The 24,695-nt window shown below is 50.2% G+C and overlaps 1 protein-coding gene across 1 annotated transcript in view; it reads right to left on the minus strand.

Annotated features, from left to right (window-relative positions):
* Positions 1 to 4,374, minus strand: part of LOC135919237 (LHFPL tetraspan subfamily member 2a protein) — a 158,997-nt gene extending 154,623 nt beyond the window's left edge. The window contains exon 1 of the mRNA XM_065452940.2: positions 3,914 to 4,374. The gene's annotated coding sequence lies outside the window, so the exon portion shown is untranslated. The remainder of the gene's footprint in view (positions 1 to 3,913) is intronic.
* Between the last annotated feature and the right edge of the window lie 20,321 nt (positions 4,375 to 24,695).

Genomic DNA, 24,695 nt, shown 5'->3' on the forward strand with positions numbered 1-24,695 from the left:
AGTAATTCCGAGGAGACGAGACTATGTCAAAGACAACAGCGGCTGGTCACACGAGAAAGGCGCAACACCGTTACTTAAATTTCGTGTAGTCTAGAGTTAACAGAAAAAAGAAAACAAAAAAAAAGAAAGAAAGAAAGAATAGAAAGTGTAGAGGGCGCTGCGCAACACCCAAGAGCTGTGTGCCAGCGCGATGTTTGCGCACTCATCCGCTTGACTTGAACTTGAGAGGAAAAAAGCGCAGCCCCTTAACAAACTCTAGTGCTGAGCTGTGGGATAGAGGCGTCTGTTTTGTATTGTAGGTTATTCGAAGCCCTCTGGTTTTGAAACCACTACTTCCGGGCACTTCAACATAACTGCCATCCATCCATCCATGCATGCATTCATCCATTCATCTACGTGCTCCCCTGCTGTTCAGTGAAACACAACTGCGCCTGTCAACTCGAAACTAAAACAATAACGCGCAGCCTGAATGAGACTGCTCTGTTGTCGGAGAGGCAGTTTCTGTGCTCGAACGGTGACAGCTTCGAAATAGGAAATAGCCGTCCCTATGGCATTGTGCTGCTAACACGAAGTCGAGGGTTAGATTGTGCGCTGTGGCGGCCGCAAGAAGACGGTGCCCGCTCAAGTGAAGAACCTCAGGTGGTCAGTGATTCATCCGGAGCCCTCCCATTACCGACGACTCGCGAACCTTTGATATTGCCTATAGGGTGCTGAACCAAATCAATCAATCAATCAATCAATGAATCAATCAATCAATCAATAGACCAATCAATTCGGAAATCTCGTACACAGATACGTAAACGGCACTGAACCACACCTAATGGTGCACGCACTCGATCGAAGCATATGCATGAGACACTGATAGAACACGTAAAGTAAAGCCACCATGATGATTAACGCGACAAGGAGTACCTATCGACTAAAGCGGCTCGGCTCTAGTAAACACGGGCTGCAAAACCTGCAAACATTGAATGCTTTCGAAAGAAGATGCGTTAAGCTAGCACATTCAAGGTATGTGACCCAACCAGACATCACCAGTACCCTCCGCAGGAGAAATAAACAGGCTCTTGAAAGGCGTTCACGGAGAGGGTGTTGGGAGGCTAGTTGGTAAGACATATAAAGGCGTGTTAGGATTAAACATGCAGGTGACTGAACACAATGGCCATAGCCCGGCCAGCTTCGTCACTTCTAGTGGGACCGAACGCCGTCTGCTACATCGCCTCCTCGCTTGCACGGGCCGAAACTTTTGCAGGCGGGGGCCCTCGAAGGAAGAGGGGAAAGGAGGGAGAGGCGTGTCTCGGAGCGGCGGCATTTCCGGAGCGAGCCAGAGGAGTCGGCGGCGCAGCGTCGCCGAAGCAACGACAGGCGCAAGAAAGACGAGACAAAGGCAACGCGAGGTCACGCGCACAGGCGAGAGAAGGACGAGGAGCCGGGGGGATCGGCGCAGATCCGCAAATGCAGGCCGAGAGTCTGGGCGCGCCGTTTACCTTTGAGTTGACCGTGCACGCATCTCACAACGAACTTCCAGCAGCGGCGATTTCGTTACACCGCTTCTCGGGAAGGCGAAGTGCTCGCGCGTGCGAGTGAAAAAAACGACCCCGCCTCAGTGTGTTTACTTCTTTCGTGCGAAAAAGTTGCTTGACGAAAACCAAAACAGACGCGGCTACAGAAACCTCGCGCAAGATAGCGAGCAGACTGATGAAGGCCGGAACCCCATAAACAAAGGTACGAAAGCTGGAAGGGGATCGTACGAGGCAGCGGAGGCAGGAGGCCGGGCGAAAACCGATGCAAAGACACACCAACACGTACGGGTGAGAAAATAGAAACCAAGGAGAAAGCGGGGAGCGGAGAATGGGGCAAACAAACACACACATCGGCAGAGAGAAAGAAGCAAAAAGTCGGGTCTCCGCGCAGCAGCGGCAAGCGCTCCGAGGGGACACGAGTGCGGAGACGGCCTTTGATGGAGTGGCCGAGCCGAGCGGACAGGCAGCGGCAGGCCACGGTTCACGTGGTCTCTGGAGGAGGACGGCAGCTTCGCGGGCGACAGACCCACAGCCCGAGAATGTGCTACGACTGACTGTTCGGAGGGCGCGCGGGGCAGCAGGAAAGAGAGAAAGCGCGAACATCGTCAGATCAAAAGGAGGCGAGCGAAAGAAGGAAAATGCGGTAACGTTCGCGCCCGCCTTTCCCCCCGCGGTCGCGACCCCCGAGCACTTGGAGGGTCTCCTCCCAAGCCGGGGCCCCCCACCCTCGGCTCGGCAGAAGGGAACGGGGATCGCACGGGAGCCGATAAGCTTTCGCCACCGGCGCGACGCGCGTAAAAGACGGCGCTGTTTAATGAGGCGTCCCGCTTGCGGCCTGACCTCGTCGTACCGGCGGGTCCCACCCCGCCTCACAAGCGCTGTGACGAAAAGTAAGGAATTTACTGCGACGACAGAAGGAACAGCGCGCGCGTCTCCGAGGTGGGCTCTCGGAGGTCACGACGAAATCCGCGAGTCCGAGAACCGGTGCACAGTGGGCCGCAGAAGTTAACGGGCCGGGGGTTTCGCGAAGAAAGCTGAATTCCCGCGAAACCGGGCACATAAACGAATAATTTCGCTCATTTAGCAGTTACTTTGCGATTTTACCAGTGATTCATAAAATTAGAATCACCACGCCTTGAAAGAGCGGAAATTCGCATTCGACGTGTAAGCCACGTTCCGCGGGGTTTTGTACCCGACTGTAGTTGTAGAGGCATCCTTCGTGGACGTTTCGTTTGTTTTAAAGGTAAAGGAGTAGGTGCGTGAGTGGGGAGACGAGGGAGGGAGTGTATCGAGAGCGTTGCTTCAAAGAGCCACTTGCGCCGTTGTGCGCAAGATGATCAACTCTCTGCTTTGTAGCGATGGTGTGCGTGGTGGTGTGAGAAGCGAGTTAGCTGAAGCAAACAGAAATAACGCCGACATCCATGAAGCACTCGGAGAAAAATATACCGCAGGATTGCGGTCGCTTTCTGGCCCACTGTTTTCCTGCGCTAACGAAGGCGTCAGCAGCGCTATATAGTTTTTTATCCAGAGGAAAACATAACGTTAAGAAAAACCCAATATCCGGCAGCGCAAAAAGATCCACTGGTGTTACTTAACATAAGGACAAATCCTTACGTCTCGCAAACAGCAGATCATGCTTCTTCATTCGGTGCTTTGTTTTTGGGTAACCAACCACCCACCCACGTAAAACTCAAGAGAGCGAAACCAACCCGGAATGTGTATCGTACGCATGCAGTGCGATCTCAAGTAATTTAGGCAGCAGGGAAAAGTTAGCACAGATAAATATAAGCCAGCAATAACCCCTTCCCCGGTTAAAAAAGAAAGAAAGAAAAATGTCCATAAATTATCTCTTCATTTAACATTCAGAGAAGTTGCTAGAACGACTCCGCATTGATGATATTCATCCAATGAAAACTCAGCCTTGCCTCATCAATTTCATTCGCTGCGAAACGTGAAGTGCGAGCGATCGCCCGATATAAAAATCTGAAAGCGCGTATCATTACGAAAGTTAAACAGCCACAAAGTAAGGCTAATGGAACGGACACGCTTGGTGATATGTGGTCACTGGTGCACTTAGATTGAGGAAAAAAAACCACGTCCGGTACTCGCAAAAAAGAAGAAAAAGTAAAATTTCGCAGAACGGCAACGGGCCTTGCGAAATCGACCATCGTATACGCTATTCGCCATTACAAACACAACGCACGTAGTACGCCCTCCCAAGATACGATCACTGAAAGCAATGTTGATGAATGACATAATATGGCATCACGTGTCATTCTGCATGCACGCATTTATAAGAGGAGCTCACGAGTATAGCCGTTTCGACGCAGAGCATGCGCGCGAAATTGAACGCCGCGCGTGAAAAAAGAGTGAAAGAACATGTAGCTCACCTTTCTCTCGTCTGTCGCTTTTCTGACTGCGGAGAGGACGACGCTGGGCTGACACGACAGTGTCAGCGACGAGGAGGCCTCAAGGTCCGCAGAACTGTCACAGCGGAGGGCGTTCGCCTTTGTGGTCGGCACGTCCACCAGCCCTATAGGACGACCGGACGGACGCGCGACACACGGACACCACCGCGAGCACGCGCTATCCGAGTCGACTCCGCAACGCAACACTCGCGCGCGCGCGTTCCCGCCTTTGACAGCGCGGCGCGACGCACGACAACGGCGGCCGGCGCGCTAGGACGCTTGTCCGAGCACCCGGCGCAGACACAACACGGCCATGGCCTTCGCCCGTGTCAGACGCGAGCGCGCGGCACAAGACAGATCGTCGCCGACACCAGCGCGGGCGGTTTCCTCCGTGGCGAGTCACAGCCGCCGACATCAGCGGCGGAGAGCGCGCGCGAGCGGCCACGGCCGGAGCGACGCACGCCGGGAAGGCCCCGGGAGAATCCATTCGACATGGCCGAGGGGAGGCTATGATTGAGCTGCACCAGCTCGCTTCTCCCTTTGAGAGATGCGTGCCGACAAAGGAAGAGTGGTCGTAATACTGCCCCACACCCCGCCATCCCTTTGAGCGACTTTGCGCTTCTCTTTCCTTCGTTTCCCTCTCGAACGTTGAGCTCTGTGCGTTTGCGCTCGTGCGTGCGTGCACGTTGAAAAGTGCCACCGCAAGTGAGAGAGGAGATTCTTGGTTGGGGAAGGAAGAATGGGGTTTAAGTGCAGCGCAGTAACTGTCTCTCAGCAGAGGACACCTCAACCGCAAGTCGCCCTCTTCGGTCCCATGGCTATAAAAGAGCGAAGGGAACGGATCCTTGGGAAAGAAGAGTGAGAAAAAGAAAGAAGGAAAGCGAGTGGTGCATAACGGCGCCGTGCCTGTGTCCAGCCAGGAGAGCGGGACTGCCGCTGCAGCGCCGGTCCGGTCCCCTACGTAACTGCGGCCTGTCGCGCGCAATGACGCTTCGGCGCCTGTCGCGCGCTTTATAGAGAGACCCGGCGAAGGTGGCAAATGGGGCGAAGTATAAGCACGGTTGACGAAGTCCGACATCAAAGGGAGCGATGGAGCTTTATCGGAGTACATTGTTCTTTTTTTTTTTTTAGCATGCACTACGACGTTAGACAGTAGAGCACCCCTCGGTTTTAGAAAAAAGAGTGGGCGGTGAGAACGCTTCAATAAATCCCTCGGTGAAAGGGACAGCTCAGGTAAGAACAACGGACGTACGTCGCTTCTTATTATTGTAGAGAAAATATTGTATTTCTCGCGTACTGTTCTGTTGGCCTGTAGTCACGAGGAAATAGATAGATGGGAACGAGATTTACGTGCACAACCTCAGAACATGCAAACTGCCGACCGACCGAGTGATTCATTGGGCTTGACGTTCCTAAACTGACTTTAAGGTCACAGAGGTGCTCTGGGGCCATGACGAACTATTTACTGGATATCTCCGGATTACTTTCACCACATGAAGTTCTTTATCGTACACCTAACGCTGGATACACGAATGTTCTCGAAATCCGGCGCGGCCGGTAGGCAAACCCGTGACCTCACACTTATCACACGAAGCCGTAGCCAGCGAACCAGTGCGGGAAGGGAGATGTAACTCCCAGTAACTAGCACTGTAACTAGTTACAGCATGTTTGACTTCTCTGTTCAATCAGTCTTAATGGTGGCTCGCTAGGCAATCAACTGCGGTGCGCGCGGAGAGAAGTACTGAGGACAGCGACGTGGTTACTTCACGTTTACGCCGTCCCTTTGAGAAATACGTTCCGAGCCATCCTTCAAAGTGAAATTGTCGGTACTGACCTCATGTACAGTTAAACGACAGATGCGAATAGACGTAAAATATACGTCTAGCTTGCCTTCACCAGTCTATGTCTCGTACGTGTACAGTCGTATTTTCCTGGACGGATGAAAACTGCGACTGAGCTTTCGCGACCTTTCTCGAACATCGAACGAGCTTGCATTCAAACGTAGCTGGTCGCTTTTCACTCGATGCACCTAGCACGCATTAATGGCACACCGGCCGTAATTAATGTGCTCCGACGTTTCTTGTCTTGTTTCTTGATGCTCGTAATAGCCCTAAACACGACAATACGTGTTTTCAGTTCTGGAAAATATAGTCGTGAAAAGTGAGTATAGTTACATTTTTTTTCTACACAAAGGTTGGGGCTGAGCTCGACAACTCACCATAGTAATTAAAGTGGTAATCTAAGAATGAAGGTTGCGGTATACTGCACACTACTTAACTACTCTTCCCATTCTTGTCATCGTTTGCTAAGGAGCAACGGCAACAGCGTTGCTCTTAAGCATAGCTAAACATGTTTGCAGAAAACGCACGCCGGTATACGTTTCATGCCAGCGCCGTTCGTCCCGAATCACAGTGCGCGACAGCACGCTACTCGCGCTGCAAAACTGAAAACCGTGGGCGCCAAGTGACTAAGCGAGGCGTCCGAATGACATAAATAGAGCGCGCATTAGTACATCACGAGGGAACAGCGAGAAACATTAGGAAATATTAAGCTATGCGTAATGACTTCGTTAACGTAATGACTCCTGGCGAAGCTCGCGCTATTAATGAACATTAATGATCACAATTACAAGGTCTGAATAGCGTCTCTTCTTTCATTCTCTTTTTCGTCCGCAGCATGCTCAAGAGAGCAGAGAGGACACAGAATAAAAAGGCACAAATTAGCGTGTCTGCCTCCGAAAGGCGGCCGTGTGCAAGAGACGCGCTTAGCGGGAAATTAGCTGCCCGCTACACGGCTTGCGGTCGTTTTACAAGCGCGCTTCGCATAACGGAGTATACGAAGCTCCTCCTCCCCCCTCACGAATCACCTGCTGCCGACCCCCCGCAGAGAGTCCCTCGACGGGCGGAACGAGAAGGTGTGTGCAAAACACCACTGAAAGAAAAAACGAATAGGAAAGTGTGCGGACGAGGAAAGCACAGGAGACAGGCTTCTCGGTAGTGCGTTGCGCGGCGGCAGTTTGCGATTCAGATGTCACGCAAGGAAAGCTCGTGTGCGTGCTTGCGTGCGTGCGTGCGTGCGTGTGCGTGCGTGTGTGTGTGTGTGTGTGTGTGTGTGTGTGTGTGTGTGTGTGTGTGTGTGTGTGTGTGTGTGTGTGTGTGTTATGCACGCGTATAGCGTTTCATTACTTCGCGCAGTCAAGACTGAATGCACTCTTCTTCGCAGTCGCTCGCTTCTGCCGTGCACCTCGAATTATTTGAACAGTCGGTCCTAAAGTCGCTTATGTAGTGCTTCCGTGCTGGTGCTCGCGGGATTTTCTTCTCGCCTTTTTGTTTTGCCTCTCTTTTTATTCCGATAGCAATTATATGGACACTCCAGGCGGATTCCTGCCGTCGCCGTCGCCGTGAGGTTCCGTATGACTGAAAGCGTGCGAGGGTGAGCCGGAATACGCGGTTCCATCTCGCGTGCGCCATCGAGGAACGCGGCCCGGATGCGTGCCCTCTCCTCTGGCGTGCGAGGCAGGGGGTGTGGCGAGGGAGGAGGGGCGTTCTTTTCCGGCGGCTGCTAGAGGGTCTCAGTGTCCTCCTCGGCCGCAGCTCCGTGCAGACGGGACACAACCGCGGTGTCTACTGCAGCGTTGGCCACGCGAATCGTGGACGCCGTAGTAAACGCCTTCGAGGACGCCGTAGGGACGCTTTGCCCGCGCCCGTGTGTCTGGAAAGCGGTCTGCGACGTGGCTATACTGCGCGCCCGCGTGGGCCACACATTCAACGCGACCTGCGATGTTTGCAGAGTGCGCGTAGTGCCGGTAGCTTCGTATGCGCTGTGCTTTTTGTTGAAGCGACGGATGCACGGAGGTCAATTGACTCGCGGCCGCTGTCGCGATTCCCAACTCCAGCGTTTTCACAGACAGTTTCCGTTGTCATCGAGTTATGTGTGTTCATGTTTACCTGTGCACGCGTGATACCGTGTTGGTTAATTTCGTTAAAACATGTTGACGGGCTAGTTGGTTTGAATCCATGATAGAATAGGCAAGCGCGACTGAACAAGGACTTAGAAAGAAGCAGACACACAAAAACAGCACTGTCTGTGTGTCTGTTCCTTTCTACGTTATCGTTGGGTCGCGCTTACGCATTCTATTGACACGTGTAGTTGTTTATCTTTATCGGGCAACCACGTTTCACCTCCTAACAAATGTTATCGCACAGCGCAGGACGCGCCTGCGTATATCGGAAGTTTCTGGAATGTTATCGATCGTTCCATCCGCTGTCTGTGACCAAACCTTGTGTAATCTGACTGCATGCACGCGCGACGCGAATAATGTGCAACTTTGTGGAAGACACGTGAGTCCCAGCGATTACTCTGGAACATTCGACGACTGATGTATAAAAGCCGGCGCGCTTGTACCGCTGATCACATTTCGACGACCGCCGATCGTGTTCGCCGCTAATGCTCTCATTTGAATGTAACTTGATTTTGTGGGCACAAGTTCACCCAATAAAACGCTATTTCGCCATTCACCGTTTTGCTTTCTTCACCGTCACTACCACATGACATCTGGTGGAGGTGCTTGTGCGTTCATGTACCGGACGGCCCCGCAAAGCCACGATCCAATCCCGAAGCCCGAGGACAACACCACCGTCGTCAAGGACCAGCGAACTAGCCGCAGGCTGCAAGACTGCCCCCGGAGCACGGAGAGACGACCACGAAGATCGTTACCAAATCAACGACGACAATGGAAGCACCAGTGTCCCCCACAGTGCTCCAACAACCTAGAGAGCCACCCACCTTCCGTGGAGCTTCGTCGGAGGATCCATAAACCTGGCTGGAGACTTTCGAAAGGACCTCGCTCTTCAACAACTGGACATCTGAGGACAAGCTGCGCGACGTGTACTTCTTGTAAGATGCCGCGAATACGTGGTTCGAGAACCGGGAGTCGACCTTTAGAATGAGGGAGCTTGTTCCGAAGTAACTTCTTACGGACCTTCTCGAGCATCATGCGGAAAGTAACGGCCGAGGTTATATCGGAAGCCCGAGTGCAGCTACCAAACGAGAACGTTGCCATCTTTAACTACGAAATGAGCTGCCTATTCGCCACGGTGACCCGGAAATGTCCGAGGAGAAGAAATTCCGCCTACTGATGCGTGGTGTAAAGGAAGAACTTTTCGCCGGAATGGTACGAAGTCCACCGAAGACCGTCGATGAGTTTCTGTGCGAAGCCACCAGCATAGAGAAGACACTGGACATGCGGAACCGGTAATTCAACCACCGCGCGAACTCGACAAACTACGCCGGAGTTCAGTCGCTGGCCACCGACGACCTGCGCGAGACTATCCGAGCGGTCGCGCGGGACGAGCTACAAAAGCTGCTCCCGTCATCACAGCCTCAAGAGGCTTCGATTGCCGACGCCGTACTTGAGGAGCTCCAACACAACTCGGAGTAGCCCCTGAATCGCCGCAGCCTCAGCCGCAAGCGATGACATACGCCACTGTAGCCCGCCGTCACGTTCCCTCTCCGCGCCCACGGCAGGGCCCAGTCACGACACAGTTCCGTCGTCCACCACCACCCTCGCCGCCAGTACGCCAACCCGTCGCCCCCGCAGTATTCCAAGGAAGACTGACGTTTGGCGCGCCCCCAACCACCGTCCGCTTTGCTTTCACTGCGGAAAAACCGGGCACATCTACCGCCGATGCCCTTACCGCGCGATGGGACTGCTATAGGGTTCGCCATCAACGCACCGCGCCCACAGCAAGGCAACCGCTCACGTGATATCGCCGACTGTCTCACTGCCCCACAGTGGAGCCCTCGACGACCATTCCGTTCGCGGTAGCCAGGCCGCTACCTGTCGCCGCAGCGCCGTCCATACATTGGCCCAGCCCGGGGCCAGTCTGTAGGCCCACATCCGGAAAACTAAAGGCAGCAACCGATGTAGCTGCGGTTGCTGTTCATCGAACTGACGAAGATTCTCCGCCGCCGACGAAGACGCCGAAAAGATCTCGACGATATATCAACGAGACGCTGCCATCCCGACAAAGCCATAAAGTCAAGACTACACCGACGAATGACGACTTGACGATGCGAAGTTCCAGCTTCAGTTCAACACGACGCAGCCGTGATCCCACGCCAAGACCTAACTGCAACGCCGGACAAAGAACCACCGACCTCGACGTGCTTCTCGACGGCCACGCAATCACCGCCTTAGTGGATACAGGAGCCGACTACTCCGTCTTCAGTGGACCCATCGCCGCCCACTTGAAGAAGGTTAAGACTGCCTGGGAAGGCCCTCAAATTCGCACCGCTGGAGGACACCTAATAACGCCGACTGGAATCTGCCCCGTGTTGCGTACTCCAGGGTAGCGTATCGTACTGCTGTGGAGTTGTAGCGGCGCCTGCCTATCGAAGCTCAACCGACGTTACTTACTGGGTAGCGTGGCGTTGTCGGCGGGCTGCAGGCACCCGGTAGACCATGGCGACCAAGCAAGGGCGAGACGATTTCTAGTGCGAAACTTGCACGGTTTATTTAAAAGTTGGTGAAAGAAAATGAGAAGAGCATGAAGTGATCAAAAGTACATTTCGGAGCCCCTTAAATAGGCTCTCTACAATCGTGGGAGGGATCTTGCTTCCGTCGACGTCACGTGACCGGCACAGAAAGCCTGCTGCAAGGAGGAGGCCGTCCCGCCTTCGGGAATTGTAGACGCTTGCCGTCTCTTTTGCGCGTTGCTGTTTCGTGGCAGTTCTCCTGTAGACTTTGACCTTCGAGGAAAGGACCCTCAAAAGTCACGCGCACGCACGCACGCACACGCACACACACACACACACACACACACACACACACACACACACACACACACACAAAAGAGGCGTGTAGCCATTAGGAAGTCACGCTTCATTTCGACGAGGCAAGGTGTGTGAAGGTCGGGTGAGAGAAATTTCTTTCTGCACGTGATGCGGGACGCCAAAAGTACCAGGAGCAGTCACGCCTTATTTCGACGAGGCATAGTGAGAGAAAGTCGGGTGAAATCCCTTTCTGCACGTGGTGCCAGACGCCAACCCTAACAACCGCAAGAATTACAGTTCAAGACCGGACGTAACCTGCCACCTTCGTTGTCCTCGAGCAGTGTTCCCGAGACGTCATTCTCGGCATGGACTTCCTGAACAGAGACGGCGCAATCATCGACCTGAAGGCTAAGTCGATAACGCTGTCGGAAGATCAAGCTATACCGCCGGAGAGCTCTCGTAGTCATCACGCCTTGAGTCTGCTCGAAGATCAAGTCAGCATCCCGCCCCTCTCCAGCATTGTCATTTCCGTCGGCACGAAAACACCTGCAGATGTAGAAGGCGTCATCGAGGGTGACCAACGTGTACTACTCGACCGTGAAATTTGTGTTGCAAGAGCGACCACTCGACTGCACGGAGGAAAAACGAAAGTGTTGCTGACAAACTTCAGCCAGGAGTTCAAGCATATCAACAAGGACACGACGATCGCATACGTCGAGAAAATTCTGGAAGCCAGCAATGCGTTTGTCCTCTCGGATACTGCCGCATCTACCCCGACGACCGTAGTTCCCGAACCAGACTTCGACATAAATCCAAGTCTCCCAATGATTAAGCAGCAACAGCTCAGAAGTCGGTTTCGGCGATACAAAGAGTGCTTTTCGACGTCATCGAGGATTCCACAAGCACCAGCCCCGCAAAGCATCGCATAATATCCGAAGAGTGCGCTCGACCACTCCGACAGTGCTCTTACCGAGTTCCGACGCGAGAACGTGAAGCTATAAGAGAACAAGTCGACGAAATGCCGCGCGACGACACCATCCAGCCATCTAAAAGCCCATGGGCATCACCTGTTGTCTTAGTGAAGAAAAAGAAGACGGACGCCTACGTTTCTGCGTCGATTATCGTCGACTGAACAAGATCACTAAGAAGGACGTATACCCCCTCCCACGGATAGACGACGCATTGGATCGGCTCTGCAACGCTAAACACTTCTCGTCGATGGATCTCAAGTCTGGCTACTGGCAAATGGAAGACGACGAGAGAGATCGCGAAAGGCCGCCTTTATCACGCGAGTTCAAGGTCATGTAATTCGGACTGTACTCGGCGCCTGCAACGTTCCAGTGCGTCATGCATGCGGTGTTAGCAGGGTTGAAATGGTAGACCTGTCTTGTTTACTTGGATGACGTCGTCGTCTTCGCCAGAAATTTTGACGATCACGTTAGGCGGCTTGCGACAGTACTAGAGGCCATCAAGTCATCAGGGCTCACTTTGAAACCAGAAAAGTGCCGCTTCGTTCACGATGAGCTTCTGTTCCTAGGCCTCGTCGAGTATTTGGAAGGACACACCGACGTCGTCCCTAGGGCATTTAAGCGAGGATTGTCTTCGTTCTCGCTTCAAAACAACCTACGCATAAAGAAAAACTTCTCACCAGTCCTCGCCAATTACCTTCTTGTTGTTCCCTCAGCGATGCGTCCAGAAGTACTGCACGCCCTGCATGACGATCCGACAGCTGGGCACCTCGGATTCTCCCGGACGCTATCGAGGTTACAGGAAAGGTATTACTCGCCACGCCTGATCGCCGACGTTGCCCGTTACGCCAAAACATGCTGAAATCGTCAGCGACGCACGACACCACCGACAAGGCCAGCAGCATTACTACAGCCAATCGTACCTCCTTGGCGACCATTTCAGCAGATCGGGATGGATTTGTTTGGACCGTTTCCGACGTCAACATCCGGAAATAAGTGGATCGTGGTGGCGACGGACTATCTCGCCCGCTTTGCTGAAACTAAAGCTCTACCAAAAGGCAGCGCAGCCGAAGTGGCGAAATTTTTCGTCGAGAACATCCTGCTGCGACGTGGTGCCCCAGAAGTCCTCATCACCAACAGAGGAACGGCCTTTGCAGCAGAGCTCACCCAAGCCATTCTGCAATACAGCCAGACAAGCCACAGGTCGACAACTGCCTACCATCCGCAAACGAATGGTCTCACGGAGCGCCTGAACAAGACCCTCGCCGACATGCTAGCAATGTACGCCGACGTCGAGCACAAGACGTGGGACGTGGTCCCGCCGTATAGAAGACGGCGGTGCAAGGAACAACACAGATCACGCCATTTAAGGTGGTTTACGACAGGAAACCGACGACGACGCTCGACGCCATGCTACCGCATGTCACTGACGGAGAGAATGTTGACGTCACTAGCTATCTCCAGCACGCCGAAGAAGCCCGACAGCTCGCCCGCCTACGAATCAAGAATTAGTAGCGTACCGACAGCCGACACTACAACCTCCGACGACGCTACGTCGAGTACCAGCCCGACGACCGTGCTTGGGTTTGGACTCCGATATACGCCGACAAGGACTCAGTGAGAAACTATTGCGACGCTATTTTGGACCCTATAAGGTCGTCCGGTGTCTTGGCGCACTGGACATGAGGTCCTGCCAGACGGCGTTTCGCATTCACAGCGGTGCCGCGCACGATTTGAAGTCGTGCGTGTTCTGCGCCTTAAGCCGTTCTACTAGCGCTAATGAACTTCCTTATTTCGTTGTGTCTTTGCTACGGGTGTTTTTGTTTATTACTTTCGTTTGCTTGCAGCATCGGGTCGATGCTATTTAAGAGGGGCGCATTGACACGTGTACTTGTTTATCTTTATCGTGCAACCACGTTTCACCGCTTAACAAATGTTATCGCACAGCGCAGGATGCGCCTGCGTGTATCGGAAGTTTCTGGAATGTTATCGATCGTTCCATCGCTGTCTGTGACCAAACCTTGTGCAATCAGACTGCATGTACGCGCGACACGAATAGTGTAGAACTTTGTGGAAGACACGCGGGTCACAGCTGGAACATTCGACGACTGGTGTCTAAAAGGCGACGCGCTTGACGTGCTGATCAGATTTAGACGACCGCCGATCGTGTTCGCCGCTAACGCTCTCCTTTGGATGTAACTTGGTTTTGTGGGCACAAGTTCACGCAATAAAACGCTAGTTTCGCCATTCACCGTTTTGCTTTCTGCACCGTTACTACCACGTGAAACTATGATAGTTAATTTAGTTAGCAAGTGAATGTTTAGATGTTTATACAGGCCGATAAAACAACTGCCCTTACTTCCTACAGCTATCTACTAATTTGCTATTGCAATGGGTGCTTCGCCTTTCCGTAGGAACTGCGAATTTTTTCTTGTCTACGCACAACGAAGGAAAGAAAAACAAGGAAGAAATAAGCACGACAGAAGGATCGAAAACAGAAGACACGAAATGTAGTGAAAGGGGGCAAACTAAATAAATAAAGGAGAAGGAATGGAAACGTATAAAATATAAAGAAATAAAAAAATCTCACTGCCATGAAAGGAATAAATAAATAAATGAATGATTGGCAATGCAAGGACGGAATAAATTGAGCAAAAAATGACAGCACAAAGAAATAAATTTGGAAACGGGAACAGAAAAAAAAACATTAAAAGAAAGAAACCGAGACACAAAAGAAAATAAGACATTGAACCGTTTGCTTTGTTTTTACATTACTAGTGCTTTTGAACCGCGGATACTCGGTGCGTTTTTTTTTCCGTTCGGGCCTTGCTCACTTCCTCGGTTTTCAGCTTGGTGAAAAAATAGAGAAGGTTGGTGCCAATTATTAATATTATTTTAAACAAGTTCTGGGTTTCACGTTCCAGAACCCCGAGTTTGACGGGGTCCGAATTGCACTGTACACGGGCGTTCTTGCATTTCGCCCCGATTGAAATGCGGCCCCCGCGGCTGGCATTCGATCCTGCGCCTTCGGGATTAGCAACCCAACGCCAAAGCTCCCGCGCCGCACTATAGCTGTGAGAAAATTACAGTTGCCAGCATTTCATTTTCTATCCATTCATTGGTCGCCTACTTCGCCTTATTGCGAATCGTAGCAGGGAAGTGTATCGTGACAACAGGTGCATAAACAGTCACAAGTACGAGAACTTGCGGTAATTGGGATGTTAAACGAGAGCAGTGCCTCAAGAAACAGGGCTTCAATCACTGTTTTAAAGTAAAAAGAAACACTTACGTAAGCATATCTCCGAAGCACTCCCATAGAATACACCTCAGAGATGTATTTAGAGTTGCTCCCACCATCGTACACCCTGTGAGAACGTGGTGCTCTGAAAGAGGTACCGGAAATGTCACCGTACAAGGCTTGGCCCACCGGTACTCGCGGGCTTCCCTGCGTGCCTTCCGTACGTATGGTCTCTGGAGAGCCTATTAGCCGATCTACATCGATGAATGCGGCCCCGCAATAGCGAGATCGACAGATCAAGCATAATAATAATAATAATAATAATAATAATAATAATAATAATAATAATAATAATAATAATAATAATAATAATAATAATAATAATAATAATAATAATAATAATAATAATAATAATAATAATAATCGGCAGTAGCAGCACCAGCATAGGTTTGTGTCCTCTGCAGGACGAAGGCCTCTGCCAGCGATCTCTAATTACTCCGGTCTTGAGCTAGCTCATTCCAACTCGCGCCTGCAAATTTCCTATTGACGATGTGCAAATTGGGATACGTGCCAGTTTGAATTCGCCTCCAACTGACCGATTCTTCTTTATTTAGTCTTCGGTGGGGTGGGGAATAGGTTCGCCTAAGTCCTCTATAGTGGTTTAACAGGGCCGAGTAGTCGCACGCGACGGGAACGGGTTCCTCAGGGGCAGGGTTAGAGGGTGCTTGGCTCGTATACCCTCGAGTGTGTGTGTATGTGTCGTATACCTTGTGTGTGTCTATCCGCTGCCTGGTTTCCCTCCAGCCCCATTCATTCAGCTTGGCTGATGCGCCCTTGTAGGCAGTTGCGGCAAGCCGCCTGGGAGTCCGTCAGAACTGTGAGCGATCGTCTAGGCGGCATATAGGTGGCGCGAAGGAGGTCTGGATGACGTTCCAGTGAGCTGCAGCCGATACTACACGCTCTCGAAGCCGGACGTTGCTCCACTGACCGCCTCCGGCAGCATGCTAATCATACGCGAAACAGAAGTATGGCAGCTACCTGGCCTTGCACAGCTGGACACCCGGGTGCAGGAGAAAACTAGCGGGAGTCGTCAGCACCAAGAGGCACGGCGATCGACGAACTCACTACGATTGGCAAGCGTGGTGGGTCGCGTATCTACATACTTACGACCCCCCACCCACCCGCCCCCGTGTGGTTGCCCTTACCCACTGGGATAACATATATATATATATATATATATATATATATATATATATATATATATTTCTGTGCCTGTACCTTCCGGCACTGCGTCATCAACTTTATTCAGTTCGAAGGCTGCACTGGTATGGTTCATTTTCCTAATCTTATTTTGTTCCGTTTCTAGCGCTGCTTGCGGTATTATTCTGTGTTACCAACAAGTGCGGTTAACTATCATTCTGCGGCACATTTATTCGATTTATTCTTTGTGCGAGCAGCGGTACGACACCGCGTAACGGTGTCTACGCACACGTGTTTAACGCACGACCGTAGGGGGAAATTAAAGCTTCCACGGATGCGATTAGCCCCTGAACTCGACAAAGCAGTTGTGCGGGCAATCCAGCAGTTGGAAGAAGTTCAAAGGAAAGTTGTTTCACGAAAGCTAATAATAATAATATTTGGGGTTTTACGTGCCAAAACCACTTTCTGATTATGAGGCACGCCGTAGTGGAGGGCTCCGGAAATTTTGACCACCTGGGGTTCTTTAACGTGCACCTAAATCTAAGCACACAGGTGTTTGCGCATTTCGCCCCCATCGAAATGCGGCCGCCGTGGCCGGGATTCGATCCCGCGACCTCGTGCTCAGCAGCCCAACACCATAGCCACTGAGCAACCACAGCGGGTTCACGAAAGCTGAAAAATTGAATTCTGTGAAATGGTGTTTCCGAAAACTTTTGCCTTCTACTGCGTGTTCCCTGCGCTTCCTGTCGTCGAATGATTCGACATGGCCCCGACCAGCACGCTAGACATCAACCAATTCGTCTCACAGACATATGGACGCCTTCTGTTTTCAATAGGTAAATAAATAAATAAGTAAATAAATAAGTAAATAAATAAATTGCTGTTTTTTTATTGTTGTTTGTGTTGCACCCTTCCGTAAGAGTGCCACACTTTATACGAGCTGAGGGCGAGGGCGATTTAAAGATCGCGTCTCTTCTGACATGACCAATGGTCGAGAAACGCAATTCTGCATTTCGGAAACGAAAAGATGAATTGGAATGCGGAGCGCAACCGGGTCGTATACGTCTACCGCCGCGAGCCCCGTCCAGCGCACGGCGGTGCGGCCGTCGTGGGCACCCGTTATTCGGAGGTTGCCCCCCGCTTCTCGTGCCCCGCTTCGAAGGCGAGAGCGAAACAACTCCAAAGCCGCACGACTCTCAGGATTTGATTATAGATTGCCGAGGCGCGCTATACTTCCTCGGAATACGTTGCAGAATCCTATATAAATCCTTCTCCGACTTTTCTTTCGAGAGAGAGAGAGAGAGAAAAAGGTCAGGCTCGGAAATAGCTTTTTTTTCCCCCTTCTTGCATATCCACGCATGCGCATATACGACAATGCACATTTCTGGAAACTCGGGCTTGCAATATTCGTTGCCCATTGGAACGCGTTCCTGCGCGAGCTCGCTTGTATACTTACTGTTGCCTCTTTTTACTTCCCACCCCGAGGTTTTCCTTCGTTCGCATTCTGTCGTCGCCGTTTATATCTATCTCGGCCTAAGTTTTGTTCTGCCTTTATCACGTCTCCCTGTTTCCGGGCCTGCTCAAAATTGCGACGCAACGGCAATCCTTTCAGACTGACGCAAAAAAGAAGAAAAAAAAAGAAGGAAAAAAATACGCTGCACACGGCTTTGGAGGAGTTCTCTTTGGGCAAGGAGAAACGAAAAAAAAAAAAAGATTGCTTCGGCAGCCATCCGCAGAAAAGGTTTTTCGTTGCATCGAGGCGTGTCCGACGGAAACGCCGAACCAATGATGCCACGAACTTCGTCTGCACATAGAGCTCCTTGTTTTCCATCCGTTCAGTATTTTTTCTACTCTTTCTTTCCGTTCTTCCCTTGGCGGTTTTCTCCTTATCATACGAATTGAGATACGTTGTAAGATGCAGTCTCGTGCAGAGGCCGATTCCACGGCGCGGGAAAAAAAAGAAATATGCATAGACACGCGCGCCTGGAAGCGAGGCGCATGCGCCAAGACGACGGAAGAGCACCCGCGGATGGCGGGTGAAATCGCGAATAGCCAACACTGCGCTGAACCAACATTTGGAGATGAATAAGTGAACTGCAGGTCATACTTAGCCTCAGCCATTTGTTGCTTCTATTTCGTTTTCCATTGTGATTTTTCTCCGAACACAGACAGACATTTGCAACTGTCCAACATCGTCCCGGCAATTCCCCCTACTCACTCGCTTGCACAATCGCCATTTGTTTTTCTGTATCTCCACACACGCGGATGAATACAAACGCACACATACGCGCACGCATAGGACGACACACCGCTGGCCCTCTGTTCGTAGTCTCGGAGTACCAGGGCTAAGCAAAACCAACCGCGATGCAAATTTCGACGTTATAGTTTATTTACTACAAGGCTATGCAGACTCGCGCAACACATCGACGCCTTATTTTCTTCCTTCCTCGCTAGCTAAACTTCGTTGTTGATATTTACGCGCTGTCAGACGCCGGCGCTCCGGCGCATGGTTTTTTGCGAAGCCACTAAATTACTGAACGGCCCGGCCCGTTGTACGAGCACCCACGACGGCTCTGTCGTTGCCGGAGTTGTTAGTTGCCGGAGCAAGCTAGGATTGATGACCGTGAAACCAGCACCAAGCGTGTGCGCAAAGCCCGCGTTGCTGTACAGTGCGTCTCACTTTTTCTCCAGCGGCACACCCTGTCTGCAGGCCGCATGTCCTTTAAAACTCAAGGCTGTAGTGGCTTTTAACGGCGTACAAGCACTCAGTGCGAGTATGTCATCTCATGGATTACGTTGTCTTTGGCTCGAAGTAGACAAACACAGGGAAGATGCACGTAATGGGCGTATGTTCCATCGTGAGTAACTTTGAAACGTTTCCCGTAACTTAGGCCACTGCATCTTTAATTTGCATAATAAAGCGCATTTTTAAAAGAAGTCACTACAACTCGCAATCCAGGAAACAAGGTGCAGAGCTGCGTAGCCAGCACCGGCATACTTTAAAGCCGTCCCCCATATTCAGCATATGTATTTCCATATCAAACCCGGTTTTCGGGAAGCCTCCTTTCAGATTGGCAAAGGCGAACAGACGTGTCACTAATGCGTCGTCTGCGTCGCCTGCATGCATAGCCAAACAGAGGATGCATTAGTGGCACGTCCGTTTGCCCATACGCACTCGGGATGATGTTTCTTGAAAGCCAAATTTCCCATAGAAATACGTATGCTCCATATGAGACGGGTTTCATTAGGACGGCGCTGGCAGTTTACCTCTGTACTTAGTTTCCTCAGTTACAGATTAGTCGAGAGCGTGCCCCTGTCACGTCCGTCCTACGTTTGTGTGCGTGTCTACAGTTTTTGCAAATGCGGCATAATCCGTAAATTGAACCGATTACGTGACTTTCAGCAAATATTGGTGAGTGCTTCCTGTATTTCTTTCTCCTTCAGGTGGACGCCATATTGCCTCGTTTTCCTGCGTCCGGTTTGAAACTGACTCCGTCACTTTAGCGTGTTCTCGTCGCATGCCCCTGTTATTGCGATATCGATTATACGGACCCTCGAGGCACGTTCGCGCCGCCGCCGTGCTGTCCCGGTATCGTCGGCGCGGCGCAGAGACGCGCACTCACACAATGCGTTTGTCAGTAAAATCGACGAAATGGGCCGCGCCTTCACGCTACGCTCAGTCGGCTCTACACCGGAGCATGGCCTCCGAAATATGCGCGCGCCGACAAGATCAGCCGGCGCGCACAACTCTCGGAGGCCATCAGCGGAGCCAGGGCGGTGCCCCAACTTGTGCTGCTGCCATTCGCGTTGCGCGCACACAAATTACTATTCCTGGGGAGCAGCTGTGCGCGTACCACGCCGCGGTACATACACATGTTCTGAGCGGAAGGGACAGCAAACGAGAAGGTAAACCCATCCTCAGCAAAACTTTGTTATAACGAAGTTCAATGGGGGAGACAAGAATTACTGCTGTATTTATTCCTTATATCTATTACTGCATGCGCTACAATACCAATCTTTATGGAGATTACAAAGAAACTTTTACTTACGTCAGCGTTTCGATTATTGGCGGCCACAGTTTGCGGCCACAAGGAGCATGTACTAAGCTGTGCGTTTTTCTGCCATAGGTTGACTCGTGCTTGCCGCCGTGTGCTGCCTGGCCGCCGTCATCGAAAACCATCTGAAGATAATCTTGGTTCCGCAGTGAACTTCATTGAGTATGCGTCGCCGGTATGAGAGGCAGCGCCACCTGGACCTATAAAACCACCGGAACTGCAGCAACTCGTTGGGATTTGCAGCCACAAGCAGGATGTACCGAGTTGCGCGTTTTTCTTGTTGTTCGATTGTTGTTCGAGTTGTTCGATTAGCCCTAGGTGGTTTCTGTGGCCGTTGATCTCCCGTGTAAGTGCCCTTTTTGATGTTCAAATGGGCGTGGATCTGCATACCGCTCACGCATTGGTTTGTTTGCATGCTGCAGTCACAGTGGAGTTGAACTTTTCCATGACAGCCCGCGCTTTATTCGCGCGTTTTGCCCTCGCCCTAATTGACTTTCCTGTGCGTTTGTCTCGCTCTGCTTTTGCTTCGAACTGGAGACGTGGAAAGTAACCCCAGAGATTGAGGACGTGTTGAGCTCCCTGAAATAGCTTCGCGAAGAAATTTCATCCGATCTCAAACAAGTTAACCAACAAATTGCAAGCCCAAATACCGGGGTCAACGCTATTGAAAAAACAAAATTAGTAGTGTACCGAAAATCAAAAAGCACTTCGACGCCGTCAAGAATTCTGTTCAGGAAGTTAAGACAAGCATATCCAAAGCAAATGGAGAACTCATTGATGTTGTGACGACATAAGTTACAAAATGGGGCGCAACAGCCTTATAATCAAGGGTACACCTGAAGAAGGCCATGAAGGATATATCGAATCCGAAGCCGTTGTGAAGGAATTTTGTTCCGCTCACTTGAAGGTCGACGTTGGCGACATCACGGTTTTCACCTTCCTATTAATATTAAATTCCTCAACTTTAAATCTAAAACAGAAGTCCTGCAATATGCTCACAAACTGAAAAACCTCGAGTCCCCTAAAGTGTGGATAGAAGAAGACTTTTCGCCTAAGGTGCAAATGGCTCGTAGGAAGTTGTGCGACATTGTTAAGAGCAATTGTGAAGAAAACGAACATTTTTCTATTCGTTTTTCGTCTCTACATTTCAAAGGATCTGTTTACCGGTTCGATTCAGTCACTAATAATGTTGCACAGGTTGCTGCAAGGAACCAACCTTCCAGTAATGGACGAAAAACAACTGAGAGGCGTAAGGTTACGTCCATACATGCAGGGCCAAACAATGAAATCTTCCTTAACTCAGTAAGGACGCCTTCATTGCGGTGAGGCTACCTTATGTCACTTTGAAAGCTTCCTTACTGAGGGGCCCTCGGTGAAGGCTTCCTTGGTGCTTCCTCAGCATAATGTAGCTCCAAAGCTACCTTCATGCGTCCTTACGCCGCTCCTGGCCCTGAACGAGCGCTTCGCCTCACTGCTTAACCACGTGACGTTTGCTTGCGCATGCGCGCTGTCGCCCACCTGCGGAGAAGCGCGAGCACGGTACGTCTTGCCAGGCATGTTCGTTTCAGTCACGCGCGCGGCATGAAAGCGTTGCTAGGCGTTGCACGACGCCGACGTGCCAGCGTTGATGGAGCACATCGTTTTGCACTGTAATGCGCTACTTTTTTAAACTTTAGTAAACAAAACTAGAAGAAAGCGTCCACGCTTCTCTATATTAGCTCTTCAATTTAAAGATTGTGCAACGATACATTTTTTTTAAATAGAAAAATGGTCTTCGCGTACAGATTTTAAGAGATAATAGAGACTTTTAGCTTGTACGCTATTCCGGTAAACGGGAGCGGTTTGGGCGGATTACCGGATGATCGGGGTGTAAACGTGAGCGGTGAAGCCGCCTGGTGTTGTAGAGCTCAACCAGACAAACGCATAGCTAAAACTGCAGTAACTCACCATAGCGTGCTTCGCCACTCGTGCAATTTTTTGGCAGCGGCGTAATTGTGAACACGATTACGCCACTGTCGAAAATTTACCCCAGCAGCTAAGCAGAATACAGTAATTAGCTCTGTGTTTGTGTGGTTGAGCTTTGCGCCACCAGCTGGCGCCACCGATCGGGCCGCTCACCTTGACGCCCCCGCTAAACCGGAAAACCGCCCGCGCTTGCCCGAATACCGGACGCGCTAAACGTCTCTAATCTCGAACCCAGGCATGCGGCAACCGCTCCTTACGCGAGGACGGGTGAAGGGAGCTTTCAGAGTACGCTTGCTTCCTCCATCGATCCTTCGCTGTAAGGAGGCCTCACGTAAGGTTAGGAAACGCTCGAAGGAAAGGAACGTTTTATTGTTTGGGCCGCAGTCTCGTTGCTCTTGGCCAATTTACGCAACCTTTTTCCCAAAACTGACGCACTAAAAACGCCCATACATTCGTGCACCACAGATATAGTAATAGGTACGGAAACGCGGGTTTCCAGTGACATCACTAACAGTGACCTTGCACTTAACCCATCTTTTTTAGTCTTTCGAAAGGACCGCGAAGGCTTCCGAGGAGGCGGAGTCATTATAGTCATTAAATATGACTATCAACCGTCTCTAGTGATAGTCGACTCTCCTCTTGAAATAGTGTGGGTCTCTGCACAATTTGGACATGCGCAATGTGTCATTGGTGCATGCTATCGTCCACCTGATAGCCGTTTGGAATTTGTTAAGTTTTTTTCAATGATGCTGTAGAACAGGTGATATCCCAGTTCGCAAAATTCATATTGATATTAGGGGGCGACTTTAATTACCCAGGTTTCGAGTGGTCGACCTCATCCTTAAAAGAAAATAGCAGCAGATATGAGTGTCTTCATTTTCTACAAACCTTGAATTTTCATAAATTAACTCAAGTCGTGCGCGAACCAACTCGGGGTGAACACATACTAGATATTATTTTAACAAATCATCCAGACCTTGCTGCGACACATGTACTAGAACCATTAAGTGATCACAGGGTGGTGCAATGTTTCTTTGCATTGAAACCTGCCAAGCAAAATACAGCGAAAAAAAAAATGCGTTCTCAACTACGCATGCGCCGACACTGGCAGAATGATTGATATGTTAGCCTCATTTACAGCAGACTTTGCAAACAATTTTCAAAACAGAATTGTGAATGATAACTGGAGCTTGTTCCGCGATAAACTCAAAGTTGAAACTGCATGTATACCAAAAATGATCATCAGCTCAAGGCAGAACGATCCGTGGTTTAACCGCACATAAATGCCTCAACAAGAAAAAAAAAGAAGAGCGTTAAGAAAAGCTGCCAGAACAAATGCTTCAGAAGACTGGCAAAATTACAAAACCATAGCGCGCCATTCCCAATATGATAAAAACTGATCCGAAAAAGTTTTGGCAATTACCCCAAAACCAAATCACACTGCTCCCTTACTAATTTCCGAAAGCGGAGCAGTGCTTAACACTAGAGATAGCACAGAGCTATTTAGCAAATCCTTCTCTGCAGTTTTCACTAACGAACTGCCGCTTGATAACACTCACATACATGAACCACAATTTCTTCAATTCCCTTTTTCATGCATCATAATATCCGAACATGGTGTCTCTCATGCATTTGACAGTCTTCCTTATAAAACCAGCCCAGGTCCTGGCGGTATAATTGCTAAACTTCTAAAATTTACCTCGCACCGCTCTTACGTTTTGTTATCTCTAATATTTCGGCAACCCCTAGATACGGGATGCCTACTGGAAGAATGGAAATAACCAATAGTACTACTGGTATTTAAATCTGGTGGCAAAGCAGACCCTAATAAGTATACTCCTATATATCTGACATTTGTTGTAAATTACTGGAACACATCTTGTACTCTCATATTATAGCCTATCGTAGCGACAATAGCCTGCTTCTCAACAAGCAACATGGCTTTCGCCAAAATCGCTCGTGTCAGAGGCAACTATATGAACTTGTAACAGATATTCCTATTTCCTTGCACGAATTGATTTGTACAGACGTCATTCTTATTGATTTTTCTAAAGCTTTTGACCGGATACCTCATAATGGACTAAAACTGAAAGCTAGAAACCTACAGCTTGACTAAAACACGACGCGATGAATTGAGGACTTCCTAACGAACAGATTTCAAGTAATCAGTCTAAACAACTTCTTTTCTAACCGCACTCACGCCAGTTCGGGAGTTCCTCAAGCGTCCGTCTTTGGTGCACTGCTATTTTTAATATACATCAATGACATCGCAACTAATAATAATAATAATAATAATAATAATAATAATAATAATAATAATAATAATAATAATAATAATAATAATAATAATAATAATAATAATAATAATAATAATAATAATAATAATCGTCGTCGTCGTCGTCGTCAGCCTGGCTACGCCCACTGCAGGGCAAAGGCCTCTCCCATACTTCTCCAACTACCCCGGTCATGTGCTAATTGTGGCCACATTGTCCCTGCAAACTTCTTAAACTCATCCGCCCACCTAACATTCTGCCGTCCCCTGCTACCCTTCCCTTCTCATGGAA

This window comes from Dermacentor albipictus, chromosome 4 (assembly GCF_038994185.2).
Source record: "Dermacentor albipictus isolate Rhodes 1998 colony chromosome 4, USDA_Dalb.pri_finalv2, whole genome shotgun sequence".
NCBI classification, from domain to species: Eukaryota; Metazoa; Arthropoda; class Arachnida; order Ixodida; family Ixodidae; genus Dermacentor; species Dermacentor albipictus.